The following is a 24,092-nucleotide window of genomic DNA, read 5'->3' on the forward strand; positions in this document are numbered from 1 at the left end:
AGGCACACAAGCCATTCTTTAAGTCCAAACTGGAAGCTGCAAATTTCATATACATATTTGTAAACAGAACTTCATTGTTGTTATAGCATGCATTTCTTCCTCTCTGAAGTGCTGTTCTGTAGGACAGTTCACCTTCCCGACTTCAGATGTCCCCTCAGGAATGAGGGATCTGCTGCTCCTCTAAGTTCACATGGTGCAAGGAGAAGGGTTTGGAAAGAGGGGTGCCTCTTCAGCCCTTGCTAGTAACATCTGAGGTGGAAACGGAGCAGCCCCTGCAGCTCCCAGCGGCCATCCCTTTTCTCTTGTGTGCCTCAGCAGAAACAGTAGTACTTCATACACATTTGCCAAGCTGGTTACAAACAGATGTCCTCACGCCTGGAAATAAAGCCTCAAGACTGTGATGCTTTCTGAACTCTTCCCTCTCCTCTTCCTCCTCCTCTTCCTCCTCTATGTAGCAGTGGCCTCTAGTGGAAGCTGCTGGGTGGGTTGACCCTGGTTTCCATCTCTCCAGGGAAGAGGGTGGCTGCGATGGGAGTGTGCTGGGGGGCGGCCGCAAACCCACCGCAGGGGCCCAGCAGAGCCACACCGGGCACCGGTACCACCGGGCACCACCGGGCAGTCCCCCGGCCGGCTCCTGCCTGGCACTGGCTGCCTGAGAACAGTATTTCTGGCGGCAGAGCAAGGATGCTGGTTTGGTTTAGTAGGGACATGTAGCCTATTTCCTCCACGGCCTTCACACAGCCCCCTTATGTGATTCCCGTTTGAACAGTGTGTTTTTATTAAAAGATAAACTGCCTCTCATTCCAATAAATGCAATATGAATGACAATGTAAGACCTGCTTTCATTCTCAGAAGAAAAAAAACAACCCACAGTACAAGAAGTTTCACTCTATTCAAGTAAAGAGCGAAGCCTATATACCATTGGCACGCATGAATAGAGAAGAAGGTTCTTGCACTGATTTTTTTTCTCCTCCACCAAAATATTACTACTTCCTTTATTGCTGAACTCATTAAAGTGACAATACTGAAGGAGACCAAAGATGCATCATCTAGCCCAGCCTTTCTCTGATAATGTCCCAACTTGGGTACTTAAGGAGAACTGTAAGAAATGGGTTGCATCCAGAAGGATCTTCTTCCTGGAAGCCTCTGGCAATCAGTGGTAAAAGGGCTTGCTGAGTCAGATGATGCATACTTCAGTAGATTTGTTTCATGCCTTTCTGGACAGATTTATACTTTCAGGCTCCATGAAACCTTGCAGCAATGAGTTCCAACTGTAATTATACACTGAGCAAAAAAAACCCTGCTTTTTGTTTGTTTTAAACAGTGCCTAATCCTTTCACTCAGTGCCACTTACTCTCGCATCTTGAGGAACGGTGAACAATCGCTCCCTATTCTCCTTCTCCATGATGCTCTCCATCTAGCAGGCCTCTTATGTTCCCTCTCAGTATTCTCTTATTTCATCTGAGAAGTCCTAGTCCCCACGTTTTTTTTTCTCAAGGTGAAAGTTATTCTATCCCTTCTGTTGCCTTTCTAATTCTAGCATATCTTTTTTGAAACAACGTCCTTCAGCTTGCTCTGAGGGGGCGGACACGCATTGGCTTCATAAATAGGCAAAATACAAGCTTCCATTGAATTTTACAGATTTCAGATAACTTTGAACTCCTTGTTTAACTAGCTGGCTGATGGCAAGCACTGAGTTGATGTTTTCAGGGGCCCCACTGATATTACCAGTGAGACTAAGATGACCTGGAACTTTGCAACGTTTTCAAACTATGGTAGGCTTTTATTCAAATTCACTGTGGTGTTTCCAAGTCCACTGCAAGAGCAACTAATCAAATTATGTCATGTTTCCACTTGATCGCCTAATAGAGTTTTGAAAGAAACAGCCTTTTCATTCTGTCCCTCCTAGTGAGAGAAAAATATGTTTATGCTTACGTGTACTATTCATATAGGGAAGCGATGCCAATGAGATTTGTGAATATATTGACATTATCTAACTGTCTTAGCTGAAAAGCATGATGTTGGTATATCTTACTGTTATTAATCAATTTTGAACACAAAGAATGCACAAACAGGCTTAATTGCTGAATTCCCTAACTCCTGAGTGATATATTTTGCAACTTGCCTATCACTCAAACAACAGAAGACTTGGGTGGAAGATATTAAAATCCATTATAAATAAAATATCTGTGTAGACATCTCTCTACATACATGTGTCTCTGAATTTATGATGCGGTAGCTGTATTGTAAGACATAGCTAAGTAAAAAGGGCATTGTCTCACTGTGCTGATGCCTTCCATGTCCATCAGGTTTGTTGACTCTTTTTTGATCTTTACTTTGCCCCTTCCCACGCCGTTCAAAACGCAGCCGCATTAAAACTCTGGATTATCCGAGAAAGCAGCAAGACGAGATGACGCAGCCAAAGCAGAAACCCAGAAATAGCCAGAGCTGCCCAGGAAGCTCGGGGAAGAGGGTGTCACGCCGTCGGGAAGGACTGGTGACTGCAAGGGCTGTGAAGGGCAGGGGGCCACAGCTCCTCAGAAGATGCAGTGTGTGGCACGGTGCTGCATGAGCACAGCAGCGCTCCCACCAGCCCACGCTAGTTCAGCACCGGTCACCTCGGGGCTATCTGCACCCATGACACGCTTAATCCCAGGTAATCTAGAGTTGACTAACACTATTTATTGTTAGGCCATGAAAACCCACTCTGAATCCCTGCACTGGCACTGACCTCTCTGTCCACTGAGTCATTGTTAACTCTCTTATTCTCGCATGCAAAGCCAGGCGCAGCTCCGCTCCTGGATTCCCCTTCCACATCCCTCCTTCCTAACAGTCGTTTCACAGCTCCTCTTCTCTCCCCCATCCCTGTGCCTATGTTGGGCTACTTTTCAGCATAGTAAAGTCAGGACAACATGTCATAAATACACAGGATTCCAGTAGTTTAATATTTCCCCTAGCTTACTACTTCTGCACTGCTTTCAAACACTGATATTCTTCTTGTTACATCATTCTATAGGAGAAGATGCTGCTCAGCTGGTAGTCCCAAACTGGCAGCTCAGATACATGCCTGGTTAAATACTTAGAGAGAACTGAATTGCTTTTTAGGTGCTTCATCCACTCAAACCCCAGGCTCTTTATGTATCTAGTGATATGGAAGGGTTTAGGGGCTAAATTTATGCAAATATTTTTGAAAACCACAATCAGTATTTATATTTCAAGTACTTATTAGCATCCTGAAATTATCATCATCATCTAATTGTCCTAAGGCACGTTGGTTCGCAGCCTCTGCCCTGTAGTGACCTTTTACGTTGTATGTTCCTCAGGGCAAGCTCTGCTTTATCATGTGTCTCCTGCGAGGTGCCAAAGAACTAAACAAACATGATGGCCTGTCTACTGGTGTTGTACTGTTTATAGGAATGGACTTTTTTTTGTTGATGCTGTTTGCCGCAATGTCTGATTTCTCTGCATGCGGGAGGTCTACCTGTTGAGATGTCTAGGTGCCTGCGTTACAACCTGGTAGTTGCTGTCATGGTCTATGGCTTGTGTCCTTGGTCTACCACTCTGCACTTCTATCTGCTTATCGCGTTAGTGGCACAATGAAACGCTCTGTTATAAAAGTTGTCATTTTCTTTCAGTGGGTCCTTTCTTTCAGTGGTTTCATTTCCATGTACAGCTTTCCAGTTCTACTAAACTTTCTCCCCTCTGAGCTCCTCAAAAATAAAAGTGAGAGAATTCTGCTGAAGGCAGCTGGAAAAGGGTATTTTGATGGAGACTAGATATCCCTAATGCCTAGTGGTCCAACAATCTCCAGCTAAAAAATTTAGCAGGGTTACTATGTTACAAGAAAGCAGCCTGAATTTCGGGGCATGACGTTGTTTAACAAAAAGGGCAATGAGCCAAAAAGAGCTTCTTTTACCCGATAATGGAGCTGCAATTGCTCCTAGGATACTTCATACCGCTGGCTTAAAAATGAGAAACTGTTCCCTGGACCGTTTGCATCTTGGCACACAATTTCTAGCTCATTGTGATTCTAAACAGTGTACGGGATCCGTAAGCGTGCTTAGTCAGCCTGGCCAGCCACCTGAGAGCCATGAGCAATGTCCCCTTTATGACTGCTCGCATCTACTTAAAGAGAAAAGATTAACAAAGGGCAAGGAAACCCATTCCCCTCGATTCCCGGAGACAGTATCGCTGCTCAGATCTTCCTTCAATCTGGAAGCGGCCAGACCACCAGACTCTCTGAAAGCAGATGCACCTCCAGAAGCAGAAAGCAATGGCTTGTGAAGGGTAAGATACACTCTGGCCTCCCCAAATTGCAGATCTGATACAGAATTACTGGTTGAAATAGCCAGCATTTTGCTGGAGGTCAGATCAGATAAGGAGCCGCCAGGCTTCTTGACTTTACATACCAAAACGTTAACATGACTGAAACCCTAAGAAGGGAGCCAAGGAAGAAGAAGAGCTCTGGGAGCTGCTGGCAGGTTCGAGAGGATGGTGGGTCTCACAGGTCCCCCCTGCTCTCTGGTGCAACAGGCCAGGCTAACCCCTCTGAACTACAGTCCTCTACTTTCTGTATGAAATAACCAGTATCTCCGGTAAGCAAAACAGTAAGTGATCAGGGGAAGAGAAAGCGAGATGGCTTCATCCTTTCAAGGCTAACCTCAGAAAAGCTTGCATCCCCAGTGAAATCCCACTACAGGCATGATGCTGTGCTGCGCTGACAGGCCTTCTCTGGCTCTGCTGCTGGGTGCAGCCTGGAGAACAGGAATTTTGCATGGGGACCAGGGCAGCCCGAAGGCTGAATTACCTTTCCTAGAACATAGATCCCAGGCAATGCGCTCCTATGACCGTTTTTAGCTCACCCAGTCAACCGCTGCCTCCCAGGCAGAGCATCAGAAGAGCAAGGTTTGAGGCCGCACTGCTCCTGGCTGGACCGACCGACAGCTGCCGAGTGAGCAAGTGCTTTCGGATGGGGCAGGGTAAGCAGGGGTCTGCTTCATTGGCTGCTGTAAGCAATACCTCCTATGTAAGGCAATAATCCATGGTCGAAGTCGGAGGTTGTTGCGTTAAGCAACACAGTTTGTACTTCTGCTGCTGTCCTTAACGGCGAGTGTCTCGTGTGTGTCATGTTTTCAGGCTCTGGCCTCAACCGGTGGTCTAAACCGCCTGCTTAATTTTCCTTATCGCCTGGAAGTGAGTGATGCCCTATCATTCCCTGACCCTGGGAAGAGGAAGGCATTTGCTTGTAGAAGCAGCTCTTTGCCTGGATCCTGCTGGAGAGATAACCCCGTGTTCAAACACCGATGAGAAAAACAGGCAGGTTCCCGACTGTTTTCTTAGGCTGGGGTATGTCTTGCCTGAAACGGTCTTATGGCTTTCTCTTTTAGGCACGGCTGCACAGGCTATCTCCCCTTATTTGCAGCCATCTAGCATCCCTGCCAAAAGCACACTGAAAAACAGCAATAGGCAAGTAACTAACTCCTGGTTTATTTTTTAAGGTAGTTTTGTTGCTGAAAACCAGGGGAAGAGAAAGTGCTGTGTGGCTACTCTGCTGTCAATTTAATCTGTGACCTGTGGTTTAGGAGCCTTTGCGCTTGCTGTTAATTCCTTTTAACGTGAGTGGCTACAAGAGTGTTTCTGCGTGTTAACTGATGTCTTCTTGGATTTTGCTCTAAGTATTCTCAGCAAACAGCACTGTGAGATGGGCTGGCTATAGCAAAGTTAGCACATTATGATGTAACTTGTTATTTTGAATGGTTAGTACAATAATTGTCAGTAATGACAACTGATTACTCTTGAGATGCCCCTGCATTACGACTTCACATGGGTTTCTTTCTCTGAAACTCACCCAAACTGGTGAAATAATATTCAATGAGAAACATCATCGAGCACCTGCTTCCAAGTTCTCATCGAAAGCCTGTTGATTTTTGTGAGTTTTGCACTAATTTTGAAAAGGCACCAGACTTGCCTTGTAAATGCTTTTAGGAAACAAACGTGGCAAAGGGTGAGGACTGGGTGAGCATCCAGGGGGATGTGATCAAGCAGAAAGGGGAAAATCTCAACAAACCGAACCATGACTCCCGATGAGCAGCACAAACACCACATTTGGAGGCGGAGGTGTGGAGGGCAACTTTGTGCACAAAGACTCAGCAAGCAAAGGAGGGAATTTTTTCCCTAGGCTTCTAGCAAGATTTCCTTTCACTGCAAGGAAAGCATGCTAGGTATCTCTGTATGAAGCCAACAAACCAACCCAGCCAGTTTATTCAAGCATTTAACTGTGCATCTGATGGTACTGTTGCTTCCAATTTCGTACATGAAACCAGTTCTGATGCTACTAGAAGGTGAATGCTACACCTGTGGAGGCCCTTTTTGCTGACGTGGAAGTGAAGCTAAGTAGCACAGAGGCTGGGATCACTCCTCTTCATCGTCACAAGACTGAACAAAGGAGTAGTGCGTGTGTGCTGTTTTTAAAGGAAAAACTTTCCACTTGTCTGTGATAATCAGGATCTGTGGCTTAAACAGCTGAGTTCAAGGTATAAAATGGTCCGAGCCACTCTACCCGGCTGTGACTCGAAGATCACTGTGGGTAGCGCGCCCTGAATATAAGCAGTATCACAACATACTCATCACGGTCTGAGTTCTAAGGCAAACCATGTAAAATTTCTTTGCACATCTACGGTAACAGCTAATGATTATTTTTTTCTTTGAACTTTGTCCAAAGTTCATCTCTAAAACAAACTTTAGTCAAACTGCGCGTATTGACCCCTCAGCAGAATAAACATCCCGAATCTCTAGTAACGCTTAATCACTCATTCTAGCTTCTTTTAACTTGCTTGTTAACCAGAAAGATAAAAACCGGTGAAATAAACAGGTTTTACTTGGTATTTATTTTTCTGGCGCCTCTATCAAAGGGCAAAAGCAACTCTGGTCTGATTGATTTCAGAGTAAGCCGACTCCTCTTCTTGCTTCAAACCCTAACTGAAGGTAAAATCCAGGCTGCTCTTTGGGTTGTAACACTTGGCCTCCACGGCTTGAATTGCCAGTAGTAAAAGTTTATATGGAGGGGGAAAAATCTGAGCATTGGGGCTGGGATTTTCAGAGGGGTTTAAAAATTGGTTACGGACTGGAGATTAGAGGGATGAGAGAAGGGAGGGGGCTGGACGGTGCGAATTGCAGCAAACTAATGTGCAGATCTGACAGTAACCAACCTGATCCCAGTATGACTTGATCTATTGAGTGGCTGTAGGAGTAGAAAGAAGTATAAAAAGCAAATAAACATTTATTTAAAACTGTGTAATATTTTTACTGTACTAACCACAATACTGCCTGTCACAGTTGGACACATTAGAAAACCTACTGGGATAAGATTTTTTGGTTAGTCTCATGCACGTGACCTTACCTGTTAACCCATGAACTGTGCACCTATCAGTCACTATTTGATGAGCACTCTGATATTTTCTGTGATTTTTTTAGTACTCCATTAACCCTGCTGTTCAGAATCACACCCGGCTTGCAAAAAAAAAAAAGACTGCCTCAAAAAGCTGAACAATGTGACATTAAAAAAAAAAAAGGCAGGCATTTTTGGATGACTATTTGCTTCATACCTTCTTTTTGTGCCTTTAAGGTTTGTGTCTTCAAGCTCATATCTACAAACCCACAGGCTAGAAACTTAATTAAAAAAAAATAAACCCGTGTTTCTTGCATAATTGTATGAGTCCAGGAGCTACAACTTTGAGAAAGGCACCAAATGTTGTAAAGTTCACAATTAAATCACACAGAACTTGGCAACCAAATGATGGAAAAGAAGTGGAAAATTAACAGTAATTAAATAAACAATGGCTTGGTAGGCTAATTTTTTGACAGCTGAGAGGGAACCTTGCTGTAAATCCCTGCTCACATTGAGCACACCAGAATCCTCCAGATGATAAAACTGTGCATTACTGCCCAATTACGACGAGTCCCTGAGTTACTCATCATGACTGCTTTATGGATTTAGTTTCACAACATAATAATGAGTTCATCGTGGTTTCCTGAAGCATCTGCAGAGATAATGCAAACACTTACTTTTCTTCCCAACTTGTGAACATTTTGAAGAAATAAAGCAATGCGAGAGGCTGTTAAAAAAAAAAATAATCAGTTTTGCACTGCATCAAACCCCAGCTTTCTGTGAGAGCTCATGCAAATCCCGCAGCGTCCAGAACATGTCCCACTGTTTTAGCAATGATGGCTCCGATACACAGGTGAGGTTTTAAGTATTTCTGAGACTCTGGAGACTTTCGGAAGCCGGAGACGCACAGGGGGTGCGTGCCATGCCTGTAAGTTAAGCTAGTTTATCGCAGATAAGGACTGATCCTCCATGGGTTGGCTGCTTGTGTTTGGGCAGCCCCCAGTAGCCTTTTGGCTGGAGACTGCGGGGGCCGAGGGTCCCCAAGCTGCCTTCTCACGCAGCCACCAAAACGTACGTGGGTCCGAGTAAGTGAGGAGCCTCGCACGCTCTAGTATCTTGATCCCGTTATTAGCGCCCCCCCCCCCCCCCCCCCTCAAGTTGAATTCACGTTTATTTGCCTTTCACGTCAACGGGCACCGCAGAACCGTTCAATTCATGATCTGTAACTTCACCGCTTTGAACCTGCCTGTGAAACTTTCTGTCTCGCCACGGTTTTTTCTTTTGGGAGGGGAATTAAAAGAGGAAGGTATTAGAAAAAAATAATAAAAGGGGAGCAAAAAAAAAAAAAAAAGGCAGGGAAAGCTGATGTGCTGCCGTTCCCCGCTGCTCGCACGAAAGCAAATGGCAGCATCACCCGGCAGTAGAGTAGTAAGTTAATAAATAAATAAGCAAACCCCATTGCACGAACGGCAAGGCGGAAAGCAGCGGCGGAGCGAGGAGGAGGAGGAGAGCGGAGGGCAAACCCTCCCCGGCCGCACGGCGAGCGGGTGCGCTATTTCTGCGAATAACATGGCAGGGCCGGCGATGCGCCCGGGAGGAGGGGAAGGAGGGGAGGGGAGGGCGGCTGTTCGCGGGAGGCCCGGCCGCGCACCCCGCCGTGGTGCATCAGCGCAGCCCCTTGCATGGGGATGAGGATGCCGCGCTTCCTCCCGCCGCAGCGGCTGCTTCCTGCGCCCCCCCCCCCCTTAGCCTCCCCCCCCCCCCTTTTCCCGCGGCCCTGTTGCATCAACTTCCTGTGCGCAGCCCCTCGCGGCGGGGCCCCGCGCGGCTCCTCCCGCCCGCCCCAGCTTCCTGCGCGCGGCCCCGCGCCCGCACGGGCGCGCGCCCGCCCCCGCCGAGCCCCGCGCGCCGGCCGGCCGGGCGGGGGGAGGGGACGAGGCGGGGGGGGGCGCCGGCCGAGACCCCCCCCCCCCCCCCCCCCCGCCCCATCTCCTCATTCCCTCCCTTCCTCATCCGCCCCCCCCGCTCCCCCGTCCGGTGGTGGCGGCGCGGCGGCCGCCCGCCCGCCCGGTGCCCCCCGCCGCCGCGGCCGGCGGCGCCGCTCCGGCAGAGTTTGGTGCCCTACTTCACTCTACTTTAGTTTCACTCACTTCACATCCGGGCTTTTTCCCTAGGCAATGGGGGCCGCAGCACAGCCCGTTCCTTAGGCAAAGGGAAATAAATTCGCCGCACCGACACGTCAAGTAGTCCCCCTCAGGAGAAGCCGCCGAGCCCGCCCTCCCGCCCTTCCCGGCTCCCCCCGGCCCCGGCCCGGGCCCGGCCGGCGGCTCCCCGCCGCCGTCGCGGGTGGGGGGGAGCGGGGAGGAGCACGAGCGGGGGTCCGTCGGGCCGGGCTCCCCCCTTCCGCCCCCCCCCCCCCCCCCGCCGCCTCCGCCACCCGCCCCGTTCCCCCGCGGGTCTCCGGCGGCGGGCCGGGCCGGGCCGGGGCGGGCGGGGGCGCGCGCGCGGCGGCGTGTCGGGAGCGCGCCGCAGGCAGGCAGGCAGGCAGGCAGGCAGGGAGGCCGGCGGCGGAGGGATCCCGGCGAGCGGTGCTGCGGCCGGGCCGGGTGAATGGGATTGAAGAAGAGTTCAGCTTCTCGGCTTGTTTTTGTGTCACAGTTTCTCTCCTCCTGCGCCTCTCCGGCTTCGTGCCTCCCTCCCCGCCCGCCCCCTCCTCCCCGCCGCAGGAGGAGCCCCCCGCGGAGAGGGGGAAGGAAAAGGACCCCACAGAGGCGAGAGCGAGCGAAGAGGAGGAGGAGGAGAAGGGAGCAACCTACCATCTTCCACTCCCCGCTTAGCTTAAAGAAAGTGAGAGGAGGAGAGAGAGAGAGGCGCCCAGAAGAGGGGGACAGGGAGGCCCAGAGGAGCGGCGGCGCCGGCACCCTCCCCCTATGAAGAAGAGTCCTCCCCCTCACAGAGAGGTCCTGCCAGGGGGACCCCGGCCGGCCCGCAGCAGCACCGCCGCCGCCAGCAGGGTGTAGTATCCCACCTTTCGGATTCGCCTCCTCCTCCTCCCTGCCCCCCCCCGCCCCCTGGGCGCCGTCCCCCCCCCCCCTTCCCCCCCCCCCCCCCACCCCGCGCCCCCCCCTCCCTCCTCCTCCTCCTCCTCCTCCTCCTCCTCCTCCTCTTCCTCCTCCCCCCCCCGCCGCCGCGGGGCTGGGGGCGCCGAGGATGGCGGCGGCTCGCCCCGCACTCTCCGGCCAACTTGGCGATGAGGAGCAGCAACTTCGCCGCGGCCCCCCGGCCCCTCCCTCAGGGGGGGGCGGTGGAGGGGGGGGGGAAAGAGCGGAGCGTCCCGGGGCGCCGCCGCGGCCCCCCCCCGCCCCCCCTCCGGCCTCCCCGGCGGGCGCCGGCAGAAGTTTGCGAGCGGGAGCGGGAGAGGTGGAGGAGGGTGACACTTGGGGTAAAAGGAGGAGGTGACACATTGGGGTTGGGGGGAGGAGCAGGGGAAGGAGATGACACATTGCACTGGGGATGGGGTGGGGGAGGGAGGCTTATCCCCTCCCCTCCGGTTTCCTTCAGGATGATTATTTCCAGGCCCTTTTCTCTCCGTCGGGTCCTTCGCCGCGATGCTGTCGGGGAAGTTTTATTATTATCTGGGAAATGATGCTGCTTTCGGTGATGGATAATTCGTAGTAAAGCCGCTGCTGCGGTTTTTTTTGTGTGTGTGTGTGGTTGTTTTTTTTTTTTTTTTTTTTTCCCTTCCCTCCTTCCTTTCATTCGTCTTTGTGGCCCGAGCAGCGCCGGGAAAATTCCGTTTCTTCTGCAACTTGTTATTCTGGAGCCGGGCCTGCCCCCCTCGCCCTGGGGCTGCCCTTCCCGCACAGGTACGGAGCTCGGGGCCGGGGCGCCGCCGGGGTTTCCCACTCCTGCTCCGGCACGGCTGCCGGCATTGGGGACGGCTACTTCTTTATTTTTGTTTTTTCCCTCCCGCCTGCGTCTGTGTAGGTGGAGTGGGGCTCTATGTGGGACTCTGCCATTTGGTCTAGTCCTCTTGTGCATGTTCCTTTCTTCACTCGCCTTCCTGCGGGATTTTTTTTTCTTGTGGTGGTGTGTGTTTTGTTTTTTTCTTTTCTTTATTATTCCGATCTTCGCTGTTGGTAGAGCTTTTCCCCCAGCTACCTCTGCAGTTTGGTGGGTGCTGGCAGGATTGTACGCCGAGGTTTTTAGGTGGATTCGTATTGGATTAATGCATGGAGCTCTTCATTCAACTTCTCCTCAAGTGTCAAAAAATGAGGCTATGAACAGATGTGTTTCAATATGGAGAGATTTCCAAGTTCCTAATTCTTGGGGGTGGAGGAAAGAGTGCCATTGGAGAGTGGCTTTTGTTTTCGATTGGTGAACAAATGTCATCACATTTCAGTCACGTGCTGTAATATTCTTTGTTCAGCTATCAAAGTATGGTATCTGCTACACCTGTTCCCACTTTTTAATTGTAAGTAACGGTGATTGCTTGCAAATCTTTTAATTGTGGATAGGAGCACTTCCCCTCTTTCTCCCCCTCCTACCCCCTGGATGTTTGTTTGGGCCCAAGTGCTGAGCTTGACAATGAACTTTTGTTCACTGTGGAGACTGCATGTAAAAAGGTCCCACTGGGGGTAATAACTTGTGTGTCACGAGAAAGTTGTGTGCTGTGATGTACGGTGAGGTCTGAGCATAGAAAAATCAGGTGGGGATGTGTGCTCAGCAATGGCAGGGCTCTAGTAAGGGGTGGGTAGGCTCCACTGGGCCACTGAAGTTTTCTTAACTAGGTATGCTGTTGCTTGTTACCAGGTTAAAGGACAGATACTCCTATACAGCCGTATAGAGAGATAGATGCATCTTTTTGGCTTAGCTGTCGATTTTCAGGTATGGGAAATAAAAAGGATTTTGGCTGTCTGTTTACCTTTTTTTTTTTTTTTTTTTTTGCCCTTCCCATTGTGCTCACTTCCAACAATGTAGGCACCTGCTTAGTTTCAGTTTTGTAAGTCAGCTTCCTCTGGCTTTCCTGTGCTTGCCTGGAGCTATCTGGTGAGGCTGGATGTGCTACAGAGCAGGGGAATGTTTAACTTTGATGAAAAGAGCCATATTTTGGGGCTTAATTCGTGAAGAAAATAACATGCTTCTTCAAAGCCTTGGAAAAAAAAAAACCCAACCAACCCTAAAAATCTAAAATTCGTGACTTCTGCCTGGCTAACATGTAATGCTAAAACTTTTATATTAAGCTTATTAGTGATTGTGTATAATATAACTTTAAATAGTGATGTTAAATTACTAGTAAGAACAGGTTCTTGAAAGAAAGAAACAAAAATTGTGCATAACTACCCATTTTAGATGGAAGAGTTAATTACCACACTTTAGCAGAAAGATCACAGGCTTTGGGAATTTTATTTATACCTGCGCACGTTTCACGATAGCTAAATGAAACTTTCTTTGGGGGCATTTTTTATTTTTATTTTGTAGAAGGGAATTCTGTAGCTCAGTAAATGAAACTTTGTACTAAAAAAAAAAGATGAAGTGCTTCTCGCATGTTTTTAAACCTCTCAACCTTACTGTGGTAGAGAAATTAGATTATTTTATGATAGTTACATCAGCTAGAAGCTTGAGCTGACACAGAGGGAGTATGAAGCGACCTCTTTATCCCTCGATTTCGTGTTGCATAGTAGCATGTATAGAGTCTCACTTCAAGGTCTTAAGAGACCCGTTGTCCAGCAGTAGGTAGGTGCTTGCTCAGTGAGTACTTACCACCAGCTGGATGTCAACTCTGGCATTACCCCCAGTTTTTAGCCATGCTGACCTGAGCGACAAGGAAGTTGGAGTGGATCCCATTATGGGTTTCAGTGATTTTTCAGTTAACTAGTAAAGCTAACGTGGTGTGTAATTCAGAATGCCGTGTTAAGCGATATTTTGTTTTTAATAATTATTTTACCATTAGTCATCGTAAGATTTCTACCTGAAAGCTTGTAATCTTTGCTCTTCTCTATGTGCGTCCTGAACTGGATTTGTTGTGAGGCAGAAGGCGGCATTTGAAAGTGGTTTTCTTCCTTTAGGGGATGAAAATGTAAAACTTTCCTTCAAAGAACTTAAATAAAGCAAAAGTAGGAAACTGAAACTTATGCTGCTCAGAGAAAAATGCTGTTGTGTTTTCTAGCCTCAACAGTAAGGTCACTGCTTTCAGTTTAGGTTTTGTAAAGATTTCTCTTCACCCTAGGCCATTCAGCTTCAGCTGTGTTTCAAGTATTGGGCCTAAATAGCTCTTATTCCAACACTACTTCTCTTTTTTAGAGACGAGGTTTTGTGTGTGTCTGTTAAACTTCACTGGAGAAAAATTCTAATTTAAAAAAAAATTAAAAAATCATTGGACTAGATTCTGTAAAAAGGAGACAATTTGCATGCATGTTTGGTTTTTTTAGGAAAATTCTAATGGCTCCTTAGAAAGTTGTGGAATTCTATGTGCAGTTGGAAAGCTTTAATAGTGAGCCCAGCTATCACTTGGGTTGTTCATGCAGTTTGTTTATAATGGTCATAATTGCATATGAACGCATTGTAGCTGTTTCGTTCCTTTCTACTTACTCTCGGAGCCATGAAGAACTTCATTCCGTCAAATGAATTGATACCATTGGAATTCATTTACAATGGAGATTTCTCTTTCATTTCAACACCAGTTTGTAGGAGCCTCGATGGGCTATCTTATTTCCTATGTTATGGGTATATTGCGCGGGTACCAGAAACTCAAGATGAACATCATGTGAGAAACACATGTTGGTGACTTAACCTTTTTACTATTGTTTCGGGTTTTGTTGTTTGTTGGTTTTGCTTGTTTAAAATCTTCCAGAAAGAACTTACTAGTGTGAGAGGGCTTTGCTTTTCGGAGGGCCATCACAGAGTGATATGAGCTGTAAAGCAGACCAGCCTTCAGGAGAGGCTCCTTGTGTAGAAGGGGCAGCGCTAAAAACCTATTATTATGCTTCTAATAGTATTTCTTCACTGTCCCCTTCAGCCTTTATGCTCACAACTGTGCAGTCACATGCGTAGCTGTGTACTAGAAGTGTAAGACTCCACAAAAGGCCTGGCTCCTGTACGTTTGTGAATTGCCCTTGTTCAATTACTCTGTGCCAGAAAGCAGCTCACATCCTGTTTCTGATGTATTTTAACTGCACAAAGGTTATTTAGGAACAAACCATATACTGGAAAGGTGGGGCAGTGTGCAGAGGGGTTTTGAGATGTCTGTGAATGCAAGGGGCAAGATATTTACTTCTGTACCCTGTAAATAGAGGGTGAACTGAAGGATAGTTTTTATAGGTATCTTACATTAATATTTCATGTTCAGTATAGCACAAAGCCAGCGTCTGGCTTGTGCTGGTGGTAGGGATATGCATTATGCAGGCAAAAAAGAAGTTTATTTACATTTGGCAGGGGGAACTTTGTATTTTCCTTTCTTCTTTTCTTATTGCAAATACAATCTGGTTTTGTGTTGTTTTTTTTTTTTTTTTAAAAGCCCCTGTGTTTTTTTTTAAATAATTTATGACTCCTGCACCTTACCAAGTTCCTCACTAGATTAAAATCAGTAAAGTATGATTTTAAGTTTGTTTGACTCTGCCTTTGTTACGTCAAAAACTCACAGAAGCAAAGTGGCAAGTGTAGATACTGAATGGCTATAAAATGTACAAAAATCACAAGAGTTTTTAAAAATGTACTTAGTGCTGAGAAATGGTGTACTCGCGTGACAATCGGACTTTACAATTAGAATCACCTGTCCTTAAAATAATTTTTAAAGATGTAGAAAGTTCTGAAAGGTCCCTTCCTTTGGTCCAAGAGGATTGCCTACTGCCCTAACAAAGCCCCAACTTTACCACAGAATCTTTTGTTTTAATACTTTGATCATCCCAGGCTTTTGAGGAAAGAATGCACTACTTGACACAGGCTTTTCTGCAGCATTTATTTTCTGTTGCACTGTTAACGTAATTTTATTATCTCTGTTGGAATTATCAAGTACCCTGTGCCTTAAAAGCTGTTTGCCTAAATGATTTGACCTATTATTTGTTCCCTCTTACCTGAGATTTCTTGTTCACTGTCATTGCAAACGCTCACTCTTTGGTTAGAGATTGTATGTTCAAAGCATCCTTTAAAAAAACCCACAGCAGAAAACACCCCCCCCCCCCCCCCCCCCCGCAATACTACTACCCCCCCAGCCCATGCCTAATGTTTGTTGTTACTGGTGGGAATGCATTTTCAGCTAGCACATGAGGAGTGAGGCTCTGCTTAATGTGAACTCCGTGGCAGGCTGTGTTCACACAGCTTCTATGCTTTTTTTAATGTCGGATTTCTTAAAATGTGTGTTTTCCAGATTCTGCCCTTCCACCTGACAGTACTGTGCCTTTAGGACAAAAGGGAATGTTACCAAGTTCACTTGCTACAGAAATCGTGTTGCGTGCCTCTTAAGCGAGGGGCTCTACCATTGCGTGTGGAATTAGAAATATATTTTGAAAATGTAAGCGGTGTGTTTCTTGAATGGGAGTACGGATACGTGAATGGTTAAAAGAGATGAGGGCAGATTTGAGCCTGTGACTCTAAGATGGCCTGTGCTTAGACTCGGTCTCCAGGCCTGCGAGAGGAGAACTCTAGCAGAGCAGCCGAGCTTACTGTTGGTTCGGTTTCGTTGTTTCTGCCTGTGAAATACAAGCTGTCAGTATGAAAGGGAGAAGGAACATTGATTCCTTGCCTTGTTCCCCTCCAACCCTGCAGACCCAAGCATCGTTAACTGTGTGGGTCCCAAAGGCAGTGTAGTTGCAAACAGTTAATTGAAGAGCTCAAGTGGTATCCTATTGAAGCTTTAAATTGTTTTAACAAAACTTCTGAGTAATCGGCAATAATTATTTTCTGATAAGCTGGCTGATAGTAACTATGGCAACAGCTGTCTTTGGCCTATGGACAGTATTGCTGTATTGACAAAACCTTTAGATGCTCCTGAGGCCTCTTGCCTCTATAGGGAAGTGCATGAGGATGACTTTCAGGTGACTGAAGCATCACTGTTTGTTGTTCTGTTGTAACGGGATGCTGGCTTTCTCTTGGGTCAGAGTCTTGGTCCTTTTTCTTTTGCATGTTTTTGCGGGTGCTGCCTGCTAGCCTGGAAACGCTGCAAAGGCTGTCTTGTTCTACAAGGACTAGTGAAACATATAAGTACCTAGATGGAATTATATATGCATGTTGGGTTTTTTTAAAATAATAATAATAATCCAGAGCTCGTGGAAAACGGAGGGAAGAGAAAGGAGGACTTACTCATTTTGATCCCTGGTTGTTTCCTTCCTCGATTAAAACCTTCTTAGAACAGACTGGTAGGGGGAGCTGCCCTTCCCTTTAGTGAACTGAAGTACAGCGTATTCTTCTCTGAGGCCTACGCTGAGATACAGCTATTTAATTTTCAGCTAAGCTCTGCTTTTTGAAAGAGAGGCAAGCTTCTGCTTCAGTACATTGTAGCAATGGAGGAAGAGAGTGATTTGTTTCCAGATTACTAAATTCTGGACAGGGGGATTATGCCCCTCACCAAACACACTTTTCCTATTGATATTCAGAAGTACACTCTTCAATGTTAATAAATGTAGCAGTCGGGGGGGGAGGGGGGTGTAAGGAAAAAAAATCTTACTGCAGTTTAGTATAAAGATGTTAAAAAGCTGTAGCCTATTCTGCATGTTTGAAAGTAGCTGGACTGCTGATTATTCTTTGGGAATTAGTGGTTAGCTGTTTATTTTTACTGAGATCTTTGTCCCCGTAACTTTGATGTGTGAGAGCTGGGTATCAATCCAGCTTACCTGATGATTACTGGCAGCAGGCTCCCTGTATGGTATGTGTATGTTGTGTGCTGGCCCGTGGAAGTGTGCAATATGGCCTACATCTGGTCTCATCTTCAGTAAGAATGTGGCTCGTGGAAACTACAGGCCCCAGTATGCAGTGCTGTGTTTTTATCTGAATAGCCTGCCTGGATCGCGATATACTAATGCATCCTGGGGCCTGTAGTTTTCATGAGCAGAAGTTGGAGATTCGGGGCTGTAGTGTTCCAGAGGCCGAGTCGTCGATACCTGATGCGGTTCTTAGTTGGTCAGCTTAATCCTGTGCTGCTGTTACTGTAGAGTAGCATGTATTTTTATTTAAAAGTCAAAAACAGTTTATAGTTGGGTAGTATGTTCAGGGAAGAGCAGTCGATGAAAGAAGTCTTCCAACTGCCTATGTGTTTTTGTACAAAGAATATATTAATAATTGCACTAATACCTTGCTTCATCTGTGATTGCAAGTATCCTGGTTGATATTCTGGATATTTTTAATCTTTTGAGGCAATGTTATGGGTGGAAACATTCAGCAGAAGGAGTTTAGCTCCATTAACTGGCAGTATGGCCACCATGTTTTCCTTTAAAGTTGCGGCCCAACTGTCACCGTGGGTTTCTGTCAAAACAAAATGGGATTTGAACAGCTTTTTACCTGCTGAGATCTCACTTCTCTGCTCTGTGTCTTGAGGCCGAGCGATGATTGGCTGGGAGCTGGTCTGTGGTCCGTTAGTGACAGCATCGCTGGTTCCCACGGAGACGCAGGGTCTCAAACTCAGGTGTTGGCAGTTGCAGCCAGAAGCAGAGCACATCGGGTGGTTTTTGTCCGGTGTTTGAGCCCTGACCACGACATTTGAACTTGCATCGAACTCGCATCAAAGTAGGTGAAGGGTTTCTGGAGTAGGGATTGAGGAATAGTAACTTTTAGAATGCTTATTTTTTTTATATCCATAAGAACTGTCTTTTTTCGTGCAAGACGTTAACTAATAACGTTCAGTGGGATTTGCTAAACTTAACGTGGACGTTAATTTGATTTCAGCTGTTAGGCCAGTAGCAAGTTTAGTATTTGCTGTAGTCTTGTGTGCTATGTTTTGGGTACTGCAGTTGTCTTAATTTTTAAGTGAGCAAGCACTTAACTTTAACTGATCCCAGTCAACTTCTTGTTTCTTCAGTTTGTGTGAGATAATAATAAAGAAGGTTTATATTTATGTGCCAAACAATATGGAATAAGCCTTTTTGATGTTTTTTGAAAAATTAGAGCTCCGATCCTGCAAAAAGTCACATGTATTTTACATTAAGCTCTGCAGAGGTCAGAGGGAATATCTGAATGCCTAAAATTGGAACCTATATAAGTAGTATCAGGATCAAGACCTCTGAACTTCTAATGTTGGAAAGTAGCTTCTTTATGTTCATTGTAATTAGCTTCTATCTAGGTCTGTGTGGCAAAATTCTTCTTTTAGTAAGTGTCTGGAAATTCACTCAATATAAATTTAGAGTTCATATTTGCTTCATAGTTGTGAAAAAACAAAAAACAACACAAAAAGTTGTTCTTCACCTGCACAGATTATAAATATCACAGATATTTAGGTGGTAATAGCTTCTTGAGTCAGGGAATGTTATTTTGTCAGCACTGATGCATTGTACACACTGTACATTGCTGACACTTTCTGTTTAAAACTGATACAAAAAGGTAAATCTATACAGAGAAAACCTTACATATGCTGGAACTGTAATAGAGTTTGTAAACAGTTAGTAATATAGTTTTCTTTAACTGTTCCCAGCTCCTTCACAGCCCGTGTGGAGCAAATTGCTGACAGGACACATGGTTAGCTGAAGTAGTTACTATTAGTATATTGACGTGATTAGAAAGGCTGTCATTGTTGCTGTGCGAGGATGAAATTCCCTTTCATTGGCTGATTTGGCCTACACAACAGGCAGGAGAAGAAACCAAGATAAATCTGTATGTAGTGGAATGATGATGTATCTTGTCTTTCAAGGACGTTTTACCCTCTGTAGAGAGTCTGCGACAGTGCCCTTTGTAACGCTGCTGTATCAGGGTATTCTAGATAAGGAATGTGGGTAATAGGGATGTACAAAAGGGTTTGATGCATAGTTGTAAAGAAAAACTCCTCTATAAGTACTTCTTATCTCATAAGAGCAAATGTGTCCTGATCTGGGAGGAAATCCTGGCACTGCTCTAGTGGATGGGAAGCTTCCCAGTTGAATTGAGAGTACCAGAATTTCATTCTTTTCCCCCAAAAATGGTAGTTTTTAGTGGATTTTGCAGGGCTGAGGCACTTGACAAAGTTTGAAGAATCCGGCATCTGTTTAAGATGCTGCTGCAGGCCCTGGAGGGGATCTTGCACCAGGTTCGTCGTCTCCTAGTGTCTTTGCTGTTCCTTTAAAAAGTAGATAGTATTGAGCTCCTGTAACGCTTTGTAAGAACTTGGAATCTATTTATTCAGGCCTTTTTGCTTAATTTGCTAACACGACAAAATTTTACATGAAAGCTAGAAATTAGTCCTTGATGTATCCAAAGAATGCTTTTTTTGTCTCTGTCTCTTCCTTCTTGCCAGTGTGACAAAACTGTCCCAATTGAGATGTTCAGTCTGAAATTCTAATAACCTGACTTGAGATGGATTAAAAATCAAGACAGACAAAACCCCAAGAAAAAAAACCACCCCCCTCCCCAACTAACAAACCTTTTTCATAACTTTATGAAAGGACTACAGTGCCCTATATTACTAATAACAAAGCCTTTTGCTAATTTGCATCTAGCTGGAGCTCCAGATACCTTACTATTTCACTGCTGCTTAGCTTGCAGTAATTGCTTCCGATAAGCATCTTTATCATGTAAATCTATTGTTGTCTGTAGTATGAATTTGCTGTATTAAGGATGCTCTTGTCAGTGACCCCAAACGGAAAGGATGTGGCTACCTGAGCTTCCCTTATTACCCTTTCAGAGAGTACATTCTGGTCAGGAATAAATTGGGAAGCACTAGCAAGGTTTGTGCTGTTTCTGAACACCACATATCTGTCCTTGAGTCAACTGCAATTCTCCTCCCAAGCGGATTCCCACCATACCGTACCCCTTATTTTGCATTCTCGGAGAACCAGCTGAAATCAGTGGATTTGTCACCATGAAACTTGTTTCGGAATCAGACACTTAGTTTCCATTTCCCATGTTCATTTTGGCATGTTTCACCAGCTCTACTTTTTCTTTGAATTTCATGCTCTAAAGTAAACATGGAAATCTACCCCCGTCACATAATTCTCATCCCTGTATGGCAAGTCCTTCTTGGCTTAAAACTTGCAGTGTCTTCTCCCGCCTTACTTCTTGCAGGAATTCTATTTGGGTGCCTGGTTGTTGATGCAGAACTCTATTAGATTGTGCAGTGTTTAATTTAATCAAACGGTTTTTCGTGTGATGATGAGCTGCAGTTTTTGCAGTCAGTCAAAACCTGATGTCGTTGGCCTGTTAAATGCATGCTCCGGGTTAGTTCCTTGCTGTAGTAACAGTATCTTCTCAGCTGCAGAGTTGATTACATCAGCATAGGTCTATGACTGTGGGAATACCCACTACCTCAAGTTGTTTTGCACTGACACTGTCATTCCTGCAAAATTGTGTGAGCTAAAATACTGATTTTACAGTTTGCTCCTTTGTGATGTAAGATAAACATCTATGATTTCTCAAAACTTGGGACCTTCTTTCTGGTTTCTGTTTTCTAACTTAATCTGAATCTGCACTTCTGTGCCTATGATTGTTTTTATCCAAAATTGCTGATTTTTCCTTATGCCAAATATATTGTGAATATAATGGATGATTTCATCATCATGTCTGTAAGCTGTCTTACTCTAAGGTTTTTGAAAACTTAAACTAAGGAAGGTGACAAGTATCTGTTAAATTCCTGTTTGTTTGTGTGTAGATAGTACTATATAGGAGAGGTGCCTGTTATTTTTCTCTTGGGTATATTAAACTCCTGCAGCTTCTTCAGAAACTCTTATGTAATAGGGGAAAGGTGGTAAATACTATCTGCATATTTTTTCCATAATTTTTCCCATTTTCCCACATATGCAGGATACATTTTAAGTCTTCAGCTATGAAACCTCCATTGTGTTATGGTTAGTTTTTGTTTTCTCTACATTGCTTTCCAGGCTGTGGTCTTTGGTGGTCCAGTAGGCAGTAAGACTCATATTGGCTTCTTGGGGATTAGAAGTTGTATTAGAATTGGACTTTAAAATCACACAATAAACTTTCATGTATGTTTCTGGTCCTCATATGGCTTCCCCCAACCTGCCTCCCTCTACTCTGTAATAACCAGAGTCTAAATTGAGAGGAGCTGGCATTTTTCTCAAAGGCATTTTAAAAGGAGGGGGGAAAAAAAAAAAAAGCCATCCTTGAAACAGCAAGGAGAGGAATATGTAAGGATGATGTAATGAGAGGAGTGCATGAGAATTTCTCTGTGTGTTTGTGGAGAGAGATGTGTTTAAACACCTTTTCTAGCACAGCAATAGGACCATTAAAAATCAGGGCATTACTTTTTAGATAACAGAATTTGTTTAAAGAGTAACTTTGCAAAGAAGTTACTGTAATGATGGGCACTACACTGGTATCACAGTACTACCGTGATTGTAAACATATTATTGCAAGTGTCGGTCTTGATACTACTGTGGCATATGCAGTAGTAGTTTAGTGCCCTGCACTGTTTTATCTCATCCTAGTCTCTGCTGTTCTGGTAAGCCTTCTTGCCACACGGTGCCTGTCTCCATCTCCTAGGACGGTGTTGGAGTGGGGCTGCTGTGTGCGTGGAACCAGTAGGTCCCAGGAGGGCAGGTGAAGGCTGTGGTGAATTGGTGTGAGAGGAGGGGATGTGGAAGAGGAGTGTCCCTCAGCAGCACCTTACTGCCTTCTCTGGGTGAAGCGCCCTGGGGATAAGTCCTGGCTCATTGGGAACAAAAGTAATTTGAGGGAGAGGGAAAATTGACTGCCACCAGCAGCCTCCTTCAACCTGCCAATCCTTTTGTTTAGAAAGTGTAATCATACCATGCTCCACCATACCCTTTCACTCTGTCAGCATTGTGGAAGTAGAAAGTGGTATTGCTTTTCAGTTGGTTATAGCAGCCACTAAAAATGAATAGATCTGCAATTTAGTCTTCCTAGTTTAAGTAAACAATGTTAAAAATCCATGGCAATCAGTGCAAGTAAAAATGTTTTGGACGCTTTGTTTTTCTTGTAGCTGAAGTCTCCTTGTACAGCAGTCTTGCACTCGGCTTTTGCATTAAGTGCTAATTGTATGTGGTTCCATGTTAGATTGGCACAATGATTCAGTGTTATGTTTATGTGATATAGTGTGTAAATCTTTTTACTTATATTGAATAATCATGGTTTTGAGAAGAAAGAACTTCTATTAAGTGTATGGTTACTTGAATTCTTCCTTTCAGATTAGTGACTACCATCAGTACTCCCACACTGAGTGTGACTACCCCAGCTACAAATACCATTCTCCAGATGCTACAGTTCCCATTTGTGTGCTTTTGAGGAGAAGGAAGAAAAAAATAAAAAAGGCTTTTAAGGGGTAAGGAGGGAGAATATAATAAAAGGGGAAGGGAAGACAGAATTTGAGGTTGATAACTGCCTATATATTTACAGGGAACAGCGAGAGTGCCAGCTGACTGGAATGTAGGGGAAGGAAGATCAGAGCACATCAGTGTAATAATTTTGGAGTGCTTCCTGTTGACTTGTTAATACTGCATGGAATTTGGCCCAGGCAATCTGCTGTTGTGAATCAGCATAGTTTGAGTATAGGTGTGCCTGTTGTTAGTTGAGAATCTGCTCCACTTGAAAGATAACAGGTCAGTCTGGTAAGTAGCATTATTCCCATGTTTTGGATTAGAAACTGAGGCAGAGAGAAATTGTTTTATTCTGCATTGTGATAAATTTATTGAAGACCTTAACTAGGAATGGAGGACCTCGCTTATGTGTTTAATCCAGTAAACTGCCTCCTTCCTGCAGGTCCTGAACGTTGCTACGTTGTAAACAAAAACGAGCCTAAAAATGATTTGCTGATTAAGTATGGGTGGTGTACAAATAAGTAGTGCTTGCCCCAAAGGAGGTGAGATTCTTGTAAGACTGGTTGTACAAAATAAATAGGGTGCTTTGTTTTTGAAGTTTTGGATATATTTTTTTTATTAGGTTATCTTGGGCTGAAAGAAAAGGAGAAGTTTGAATGGGGATGGGAGACCTTCTGATGCATAGGGGAGGTAATGATTGATAATGTGAATTTGAAATCCAGTGGAATCTGAGTTGCATGGATAAGCACTGATGCCAAGAAACAGTCCTGAGTTAAGTTCTGCAGAACCTGAAGAGGTACAGAAAGATGGTGGTGGTTGTTGCTACTGAAATTTTTTTGGTCCACTTTTCTAGCTCTGTTGCATCATACTATAATTAATAGAAGAAATCGCATATTACCGTGTAGGCATGATTATGTTTTTATAGATACTGTTACATGGGCACACATCCTAAGTGTATCCAGATGGTCAGAGTTAAGGTTAGTGCTTACATTTACCACTGAAACATCTCCAGAATGTACTTTGTCTATGGCTGCTGTGTGAATGAGGTTCCAGTAACTTTACTGAATAACATCACTGTTTCTGTGTCATACTTCCCGAGTCTGGTACAAAGGACTTAACATAGCTAGTTGCGTGGAACGGTTCAATGCACAGCGAAAGTAACACTGAGTTACTAGTGTCGTCAGCACTCAAGTCTTAACCGCTTGTTAAAACTATTCTGTGTACAGCTTATGTGAGCGGAATTCTCCAAGTCTCCCAAGTGGGTTCTGTTCAGGGACAGATACCTTGTTCTGTTAATT

General features: G+C 45.2%; 1 protein-coding gene across 9 annotated transcripts in view; it reads left to right on the forward strand.

The window, feature by feature from the left end:
* Nucleotides 1-9,956: 9,956 nt before the first annotated feature.
* PHF21A (PHD finger protein 21A) overlaps nucleotides 9,957-24,092 on the forward strand; it is a 133,760-nt gene continuing 119,624 nt past the window's right edge. For 7 of the 9 annotated variants that reach the window (XM_074867762.1, XM_074867755.1, XM_074867758.1 and 4 more), the window contains exon 1: nucleotides 9,957-10,401. The gene's annotated coding sequence lies outside the window, so the exon portion shown is untranslated. Of the gene's footprint in view, nucleotides 10,402-10,854; nucleotides 11,862-24,092 lie in introns of those variants that run through there. The other 2 variants (XM_074867757.1, XM_074867756.1) reach the window with 2 other exon arrangements.

The sequence above is a fragment of the Strix uralensis genome, chromosome 4, assembly GCF_047716275.1.
Source record: "Strix uralensis isolate ZFMK-TIS-50842 chromosome 4, bStrUra1, whole genome shotgun sequence".
Lineage (NCBI taxonomy): Eukaryota > Metazoa > Chordata > Aves > Strigiformes > Strigidae > Strix > Strix uralensis.